We start from the raw sequence: 9,869 nt of genomic DNA on the forward strand, positions 1-9,869 counted from the left end.
TAAGAAAAATCATAAATCGATTAATAAAAAGTGCAAGTAGTCAAAAAAAGAATTAATATAATTATCATATGCGTAAAGAACGGCTTTCTCCATCATCCCAGTGTTGGGGTTTAGCTAATCATAATAATCATGTTCTCAAAATATATATTTGATGCTCAAAGTATGATTAAAAGAGTCAAAAGTTATAAAACAGTGGTTCTGAGACTCACAAAACACGTCCAGAAAGAAACGATACCAGAAAATTGCCGCTAAACTGCGACACTTCTTCACTGCTGCTGGAACTTTTGAAAAACGACGGTCTTTGGCCGTCCGTTCTTCGTGTTCTTGAGCTCCTCCTTCTTCTTCAGCAGCAGCAGGTGAACAATCCTGCAAGTCCCGATTTCTCGCTCCTCTCGGCTCTGGCTAGACCCCAAACTCTTGATCCCCCTTCTATGAGACCCTAGGATGCTATTTATACACAACAGGAGCAACGAATCACTCATAATAACTCCACATAATTCTCATTTACTCGGATTTTTTTTTTTTTTTATTTTCTTCACTGCCAGCCGAGATACGATCTTTTCCACCTCTTCTGCCTGCGCAATTGAGCTGTAATACTTCCATAAGTCACATACAAACTTTATAAGAGAAGATATCTTCCCCTGTTTGTCCACAAACTTTCCAAAATCGGCCCACAGTGAACCCGATAATATCTTCCCTTGTTTAACTTTGATTTCCTCCCACGGCTTATCTGGCCCATTTTGATCGATCAAATTGCTTACAATAGCCCTGTTTAGCTCTATCAAGTTAAGCCCAACTGATTCTTGGTATTGAATCTCTTTAGAAATCTTCCAAAATCAAATCGAAAATTCAACAACGTCTGCATGCATGTTTCCCGCCATTTTGAATTTTCAAATTGTGAAGAAGGGTGTCCCCCTAACCACTTTTGGGTGTCCCCGTAGCAACTAGGGTGGAAACATCCTTTTTGGGGTGTAAATATCCATGGGGTGCCCTTATCCAACCAAGGGGTGCCTTTAGCAATTCTTCTGGGATATTTTCCGCACTTTTTCGGGATTCCTCCGGGACATTTCCGGGGTATTCCGACACTCTTCTGGGGCGCTTCCGGTATACCGTCAACGGAGCTCCAAACGCCGCATTTTTAACCAATTTCGCCGCAAAACCTTATTTTTCCAAAAACACTTATAAATAAATAAAACACCATAATAAGTACAAAAACGGGCACTAACAGTATATACAAATGAGATATATTAGACACATAAATGCGTCTATCAGCTAACGACATGTTAAACATGCCAAAACGAGCATGCCAAACATGCCAAAACAAGCATTTCATGCGCACATGCAAAACGACATGTCAAACGAACATGCCATATATGCTAATTTAGGTTTTGACATGCCAAACCCTAATTTAGGCAAAGTTATCGAGCTAACCGAGCCAAACAATGTTCACATAACATGGGGATCAATGTGGCCATTAAAACTGATGTTGCCATACCACGTTTGAGTCTAACACCAACGTGTCAAAATTTCAGTGTCCATGGCTACGCCAGGCGCCACTTACACCATTGTGTCGCTGGCATGCACAAACTACGCCAGCCATTCCACCACGCCACTGGCATGCACAATCCATGCCATTCATGCCACATCGCCACTGCGTATACCAAAACGCCACTGCGCCATTATCAGGCGCCAACACAAGGTATCCATAATCAACGACTACCCTTCCTCATGAGATGCGATCTCAGCCATTGAAGTTCGCCACCGAACTGACAGGATTGTGGCAAGTTTTAGGTGACCAGCCAAGACGAGCCTAATAGCATCACATGCTATTTTTCTGCGGCAAGACTCTTGATTTTAACTTGTCACACATAGGAAAGTGCTACACGTTTTCCACGAAAACACTCGAGACATCAAACATGTCGCAAACTGGGGGATACTCATCAGGGTATTGGTATGGCGGTTTACAGCGTGCGGCGTGCAATACGCCGTTACAAGAAAGTGTCATAAGGTGGGGCGGTTAGTAATGGCAAGAAGTAATGGTGTAAACGGATCCTTCATTATGGAAGCATAATTCCTGACGTTACACGTTACTCCACTCTTCCACCATTCAATCGTTTCCACTTCCTACGAGACCAGGGACGTTTTATTACGACTTGTATAAATAGGTTTTACCTATTTCCACCAGACGACAAGTTTTGGTCAGAGAACAACACAGTATCCAGAAATCACCTGATAGCTTTCCATTCTGTTAGCCAGTTCCACTTTATGATACAAGTCGTAAAAAGTCACACCTTCCGAATCAACGATTCTGGTATCAACACTTTCTTCGCTTCCCTCCCTAAGACCAACCCTTCACCTTCACTTTGTGACTGAAGCAAGCCTGGAACGGCCATTTCTTGGTTTAGGCCAGGATTGTACAGATTGATCTCTCGAATCAAAAGTACTCCCGTGCAGTGCATTGTTTAGGGTCTAGACTCGTTTCTTATCCACACACACAAAATTACTAAAACCAGCATAAACATTTTTCACCCACAAACAATTGGCAACCACAGTGGGAGGTTAATCTCTCGGTTGCAATATCAATCATCCAATTTTGTCGCACGAGAAGATTTGGTATACTCTGAAGCGCGATGTCCAAGAAAAGATAGATTCGGGAGAATTACTCCTGGGGACTGGAGATTCTCGGTCTTACCACGGATCGACATGAAGATGTTTCAGAAAAAGACTGGGGACTTCTCGCAGTATGGATGGTGTCACCCACAAAACTCGGATTTACACCCTGAGAATCCAGTTTTGTTGAAAGACCCTAAAAGCGAGTAAGTTTTGTCAGGCAATGTTTACACGACCTATTGCTTTGAGTTTCAACATTGATAGTAAAAACCGATAACTATGTTATCCAAAAATTTCATGTTATCCCATATTTTCCATTTTCATACGACATTCATGGTTTCGTGACTTTTCTGGAATAATTATGCCACTCACAGTCGTAATCAAAGTGACATTCTTTAAAAAATAGTTCATTCCAAAAATAATCCAAAACCCTCATAAGAAGCAATCATCTATCAATCCAAAAAACCAGAAAATCAAACCATAAACTAAGCGTTTTGTTTGCCTTTCAAAAAAAAAATCTAAGAAAAGGAAGTTTAGAAGACACAAGATATTCAAGGGAAATCATTCAACAATGGTTCGTTCTTCTTGGAGAAAGCATCCTTCGCGCTTTGAAGAGCCTCCCGTTTCAGTTTCAACTCCTGAGACAACCTTTCGACTTCTGTTTCCTGTTGGTTGATCACATCCGCAGAGAGACCTTCGATCGCTTCAGCCTGCAACTTTTGGATCTCGGAAAAACCTTCACAGAACCAAGAGACGTTGAACTCAAAGTCTACGCACATATCCTAGTGAAACTTTCAGCTTGAGACTACATCTCCAGAAACAGTATGGCCAGTCACATTGCACATGTCATGAATCAAAGATAAAGCTTCTTCCACGCGCTTGACCAGCGCAAAATGGCTAGTGGTCTTTTTGGATGTGGCAATATGTCCATACCTTTTTCCATATCTTGGTATACAGCGCCTCATACTTAACTGGTACACTGAAACCTCCAACCAGCACGTGATCTTCATAAGGCGTCAAGAATGGAGGGACGAAAGCGCCGCCTGCAGCTGAACCTGCAACCAACAAGGGTCATTTGGTAACAATTACACCAGCAGCTACAGAAGCGTTATTCGCTGTTTGAAGCATAGAAACCTCTCCAGGACAATCAACCTCCATCTTCAGATTACCATCGGGTACAACTTCCATGATTGAAGACGAAGCTATATCTTCACTATGACGATTCTCTCTCTCAAGTTTATCTCCAAGAATGTTTCCTTCCTGCAATGTTATTGATTGAGCATTTATTCCAAATAAATAGCCCAAGAAAAAAAGAAGAAAAAACACACGTGTGGAAAACTCACCGACTCGTCTGAGGTCTCACTGGAAGAAGACTCATCGCTACTTTCAGAAGAGTTATTCTCATCATCACTGGATTACGAAATTTCCTTCTCTTCAGATTCTCCTTCACCGTGGGGAGACTCAGTGTTGCCACCCACTTTTTCGAGAGACCCCATCTTATAGTTATGCGCGAGTTTGGAAAATGAGTTCGTGCTGTCAAGACCCTGAGTTTCAAAAGAAAAAAGAGAAAGAGATGATCAGCAACAAAACCGGAGATTTGTATAATCCAATCAAGTTAATAAGGAGTTCATGCATACCCGTGTATTGGAAGAACTGAAGGTCACAAGAGCTGTCGACCCCGATTGGAAGTCGTTTGCACGATTTTTCTACCTTCACTCCCTTTTCTGGGGACTGCTCATATCCGGGCTAAGAGAATTCCGTTTAACTGTGGGAAGCTACCTCAACAATGGATGTTTCGCCAAAATCGCAGGGGAAGGCTTTCTACGAGGATCTTTCACCATGTCATTCACAAACCCGTGGATGGCAAGAAACTCATCCTGCCAAAATATGTTATATCGGGAGGTAGTCTCTGGATTCCGTTCTGAAAGCAGGAAAGGGAGGCTTTTACCCGGCGCAAGGACACTAGCATCAAGAGAAGCTGATAACAATTCTTCTGGAGCCGCCGACTGCCGAAGAAATGGGACTCCTTGGTCAAAGCCCATATGCGGAGCATCCCTGTCAATGTTATAAGGAACTGCCTCATAAGATCCTCGGAAAAAATATGCACCTGTCCGGATATACAGCTTCGCATGAATACGATTTCTCCAACGCTCATATTCTTTTCAGCAGAAAGCAAAGTCGTGTTCGGGGCAGAGGAAAAAGTGTTTTCCTGAACTACGGATGCATGGACCGGAGCCCAGGGACGAAAGTTAACTGCGTACGCGTTGTCGAGGAAGTCAATGAGATTTGATCCAGGTCTTGGACGCTTATTCAACCAGTGAAGTATCCTGGAGCCACCATAGGATTCAGGGAATGAAGCCAGCGGCTTGGGAGCATAATTTTTGAAGTGCTCCCACAGCCACGTTTGGAAAAAGGCGAAGTGTACATACGAGTCTACTTTCATATAAACGTTGGAAGCATACATGTCCGCAACCAGATGATCCAGATGGGTGTAGAAAGATCCAAGAAATAAGCTACCAATGGGGAGAACGACACCTTTCGCCACTTTGATGGCAAATTTGATAAGCTCCTGCCTTATCTCCTTATTACCAGAGTCATCATCAAAAATGTCGCTGGATAGCCATAGAGCTAAAAGTGTCGTAACATGGAGCGTACTATTCATCTCCTGATCTGACTCTGATTCATCCAGGAACCACTCAGACATCCACCAGTTATAGAAGCATTTTGTCTCGTTTTCCTTCCAAACGAATCATGTAGACTTCTCGGAGAGAATGGAACGCATTTTTTCTTCTTCATCGGACAAGGTGATGTTAAGATTCTGTGTTATTGGAAGGTTCGGCAAGATGGATACACTCTCCAATGAAATGGTCATTTCACCCCACCTGCATATGGCCGTGTGGGTATCCGAACACCATCTGGAGATAAAATTGATCAAGCCCGCGACATCTTTCCTGATTTGAAGTGTTGCAGAAGCCATGACATCATTGATGATTTGCGCCCTAGTCAGATTGGCCCTTACACAATATTGACTTATCATGAATTTTATCCATTTATCAAAAGAGCGCAATGGACTCTGACAGATCTTGAAGTAAATAGGAGAAGCAAGATACTCTTTCTTCGGAAGACAAAATCGCATTACGCGCCCTGGTCGAACCAATTGGACGTCTCCTTCATTTTCAGAACCAGCCAAAAGGATCTTGACATATTTGGGATGTGTCCTCCTAATTGTGGAAGACTTTGTGAAGAACTCATCATCCATATTCGGTTTGGAGACGCTAGCATTTTTCAACGCAGCAGCGGGACTGCTTTCAGGTGACATCTTAACAAAATCCTTTTATGCTGCTTAACTACAATGGAGCAAAAACAAAGAAAAGACACTACTTTGAGCAAAAAAAAAAAACGCGTATGAAGGCTTTGTCAGAATCGAGTACAATTATCAAAATCCACGGCAAGTTTTCTAAGGGAAACCTTGTTTAGCCACAAGTCATAGCACGCATAGCCAAAAAGAGCACGCATAGCCAAGAGAGTAGGGACTGATGCTTACTTCAACAAGCCATACTTTGCCGCGGGAAACATGCCCTTGTCCAAAATCGTGTATTGTCGCAGGTAGTATGCTCTCGGCCAAAAGAAAGAATGTGTTCTTCCGCAGAAATTGTGGTCACGACCTCAAAAGGAAAAGGAAACCCTAAAGCTATGTTTTATGGAAAAGAGATTAATGGCGGCCAACCGCCCGTGCATGTCTACTTTGCTTAATAATTGGCTTCAATTCTATTAATGTGGTGGCTAATATTACTACAATACTACTAGCAAAGAGGAATCATTCATATTAAAATATTTTTGTAAACTCATGGAGGTCATGCCTATGGTTAGGGTTTACACCAACACAGAAGAGCAAACAAAAGAAGAAACGTTGAGATAGTACCTGAAATATGCTCGCCTGCTTTGTTGCTACTGCTCTGCCGCTAGCACCAAGACGTGGAAACAAAGCCAACATTACAAAAACAAAGAATTAGGTATCTCCTTTTATAGACACGACACTTTTTGGAGTTCGAGTGGAGGAAGGTTTCTTGTTTGAGATATGCACAGAAAAAGGCAACCGGGCCCGTGAAGGTAACGCTCCATGGTGCCAACAGTCCGCGGCCAAGATAGTGCCAATAGACCGTGGCCAAGACAGCGCCAACAGTCCGCGTTTGAGCCCCGTGCCAAAGGTCCGCTCCAAGCTATCATCCATCTCTGTCGTTCCGCATCCCAGCCGAAGTAGCGCAATCCTCACCGTTTGAAGCAGCATCATGGCCCAGCGCCCTGTAGTCAAAGTCGTGCCATCTCTGCCCATTCTGCGACTTAGTCGGATCCATCTTCACTGTCTGGTAGCCAAAGTTCCAAGTGTTGTTCCCACCGTTCCACGGACTGAAGCCAGTTTGCATCATTCCATGGACTGAAGCCAAGCGTCATCTCCATACGTTCCGTGACCTAGCCAGCTAGCGCCATCCACCGATTCGCGGACCAAGTCGCAGCGCCATCTCTGCCGATCAGTAGCCATAATTCCATCTCCAACGCCAGTACTCTATGGCCAAGCCGAATTTATGCAAATCCGCCAATGCAAGGATCACAAATTATTCATGCCTCTTGCCAAAGGTTAGCCAAATTCTCCTGACGATCTCTTCATGACCTGCCGGTTGATTTTATCCTTGTCTGTCACCATATCATGCTTACCCCGCAACAATGCCATTATTACGAGCTAAGCATGAGACTTAATGTTGATGGTGGTTTTTAGCTTAGGGATAAAATTGTAAAAACCTTGCATCTGATGTGACGTCACTCTGTAAGGAAAGGATCCATGAGTGCCAACCTCTCCACTGGCATAATTATTGAGTCGTTCAATATATTTTCATGAAATTTATCCAGACTGGCGCATGTAGCAACAATCCCAGATGCTCTGTAAATTTCAACACCTTGCTTATATTATTCCCTAACGTAAGAACCTCTGAGTACCTTTTATGTGTTATGTTCCCCGGCAGAACCCTTAATATTGGTATCGCATGACGGATTTGTGTTCACTCGTAGCAGAGTAGCACGAATTTCCAAGTATAAAGATTAAGTTCCTTACACGAAATACTCAGTCAGAAAGCATGCTGCTCTCTGTAAATAAAGAATTTTGTGTCAACACATAGAATCTAATCAATTTTGTGATAACTCACAAAACTCATAAACCTGACTAATTTGCAAAATTAAGGTTTTTGCGCCCTGCACAGTATATTAGACCTTGTTGGTCGAAATTGCGCCTAAAAAGCTAAGAAATTGATCCGCCGAGGATTAATAGGTGCAGAGTCCTGCTCAATATCAGAAAGCAAAGAGTAACAGAGCCGCAGAGAAGGGGCAACAATGAGAAGAAGCGTACCATGCCCCAGGCCAGCCAGCGCCACTTGGCCACGCCCCACGCTACCCATCCGGCCCTTACTTCTTTGTCGACCAATCAGGTCGCTCTAAACCTGTCACACTCCCAGGAGTTGTGGCTTGGCCCATGCTTTCCAGCCCTATTCCCCATCATCCAATCAAGTCGCATTAAACCTGTCACGCGCACCAAAAGGGTATCTACGACAATGCTTGGCCGCCCCCTACTTTCATTGACCAATCAGGTTACTCTAAACCTGCCACATCCTTAAAAGAGGTGGAAATTGTGTCAAGAAGTCGTCATACTAAGTTGGCTTTCCAAAACCGCGCCGACATGCTAACGGCATGCCAAACATGCCAAAACGAGCATGCCAGCCAAACGGCATGCCAAACATGCCAAAAAAAGCATGCCATGCGCACATGCCAAACGACATGTCAAACGAACATGCCATATATTCTAATTAGGGTTCGACATGCCAAACCCTAATTTAGGCAAAGTCACAGCGCTAACCGAGCCAAACAATATTCCACATAACATGGGGATCAATGTGGCCATTGAAACTGATGTTGCCACACCACGTTTGAGTCTAACACCAACGTGCCAAAATTTTAGTGGCCATGGCTACGCCAGGCGCCACTTACACCATTGTGCCGCTGGCATACACAAACTACGCCAGCCATTCCACCACGTCACTGACATGCAGAACTATGACATCCATGCTGCAATGCCACTGGCGTACGCTAAAGGCGCCACCGTACCATTATCAGGCGCCAACAGAAGGTAGCCACAATCAACGTCTACCCTTCCTCATGAGATGCGATCTCAGCCACCCAAGTTCTCCACCGAGCTGGCTGGCTTGTGGCAAGTTTTAGGCGACCAGCCGCCTAAATCTTGTGGCCATGGCTACGCCAGGCGCCACTTGCACCACCGTGCCACTGACATGCACGATCCATACCAGCCATGCGCATCTCCACTGGCGTACACCAAAGCGCCACTGCGCCATTATCAGGCGCCAACACAAGGTAGCCATAATCAACGGCTACCCTTCCTCATGAGATGCGATCTCATCCATTGAAGTTTGTCACCGAAATGACAGGCTTGTGGCAAGTTTTAGGCGACCAGCCAAGACGAGCTTCATAGCATCACATGTTATTTTTCTGCAGCAAGACTCCTGATTTTAACTTGACACACATAGCAAAGTGCTACACGTTTTCCACGAAAACACTCGAGACATCAAACATGTCCCAAACTGGGGGATACTCATCAGGGTATTGGTATGGCAGTTTACAGCGTGTGGCGTGCAATACGCCCGTTACAAGATAGTGTCATAAGGCGGGGCGGTTAGTAATGACAAGAAGTAATGATGTAAATGGATCCTTCATTATGGAAGCATAATTCCTGACGTTACACGTTACTACACTCTTCCACCACTCAATCGTTTCCACTTCCTACGAGACCAGGGACATTTTATTACGACTTGTATAAATAGGTTTCACTTATTTCCGCCGGACGACAAGTTTTGGTCAGAGAACAAAACAGTATCCAGAAATCACCTGACAACTTTTCATTCTGTTAGCCAGTTCCACTTTCTGATACAAGTTGTAAACAACCACACCTTCAGAATCAACGATTCTGGTCTCAACACTTTCTTCGCTTCCCTCCCTAAGACCAACCCTTCTCCTTCACTTTGTGACCGAAGCAATCCTGGAACGGCCATTTCTTGGTTTAGGAAAGGATTGTACAGATTGATCTCTCGAATCAAAAGTACTCCCGTGCAGTGCATTTTTTAGGGTCTAGACTCGTTTCTCATCCACACACACAAAATTACCAAAACCAGCAGAAACAGTTTTCACCCACAAACAGTACC

This window comes from Papaver somniferum, chromosome 6, assembly GCF_003573695.1.
Source record: "Papaver somniferum cultivar HN1 chromosome 6, ASM357369v1, whole genome shotgun sequence".
Lineage (NCBI taxonomy): Eukaryota > Viridiplantae > Streptophyta > Magnoliopsida > Ranunculales > Papaveraceae > Papaver > Papaver somniferum.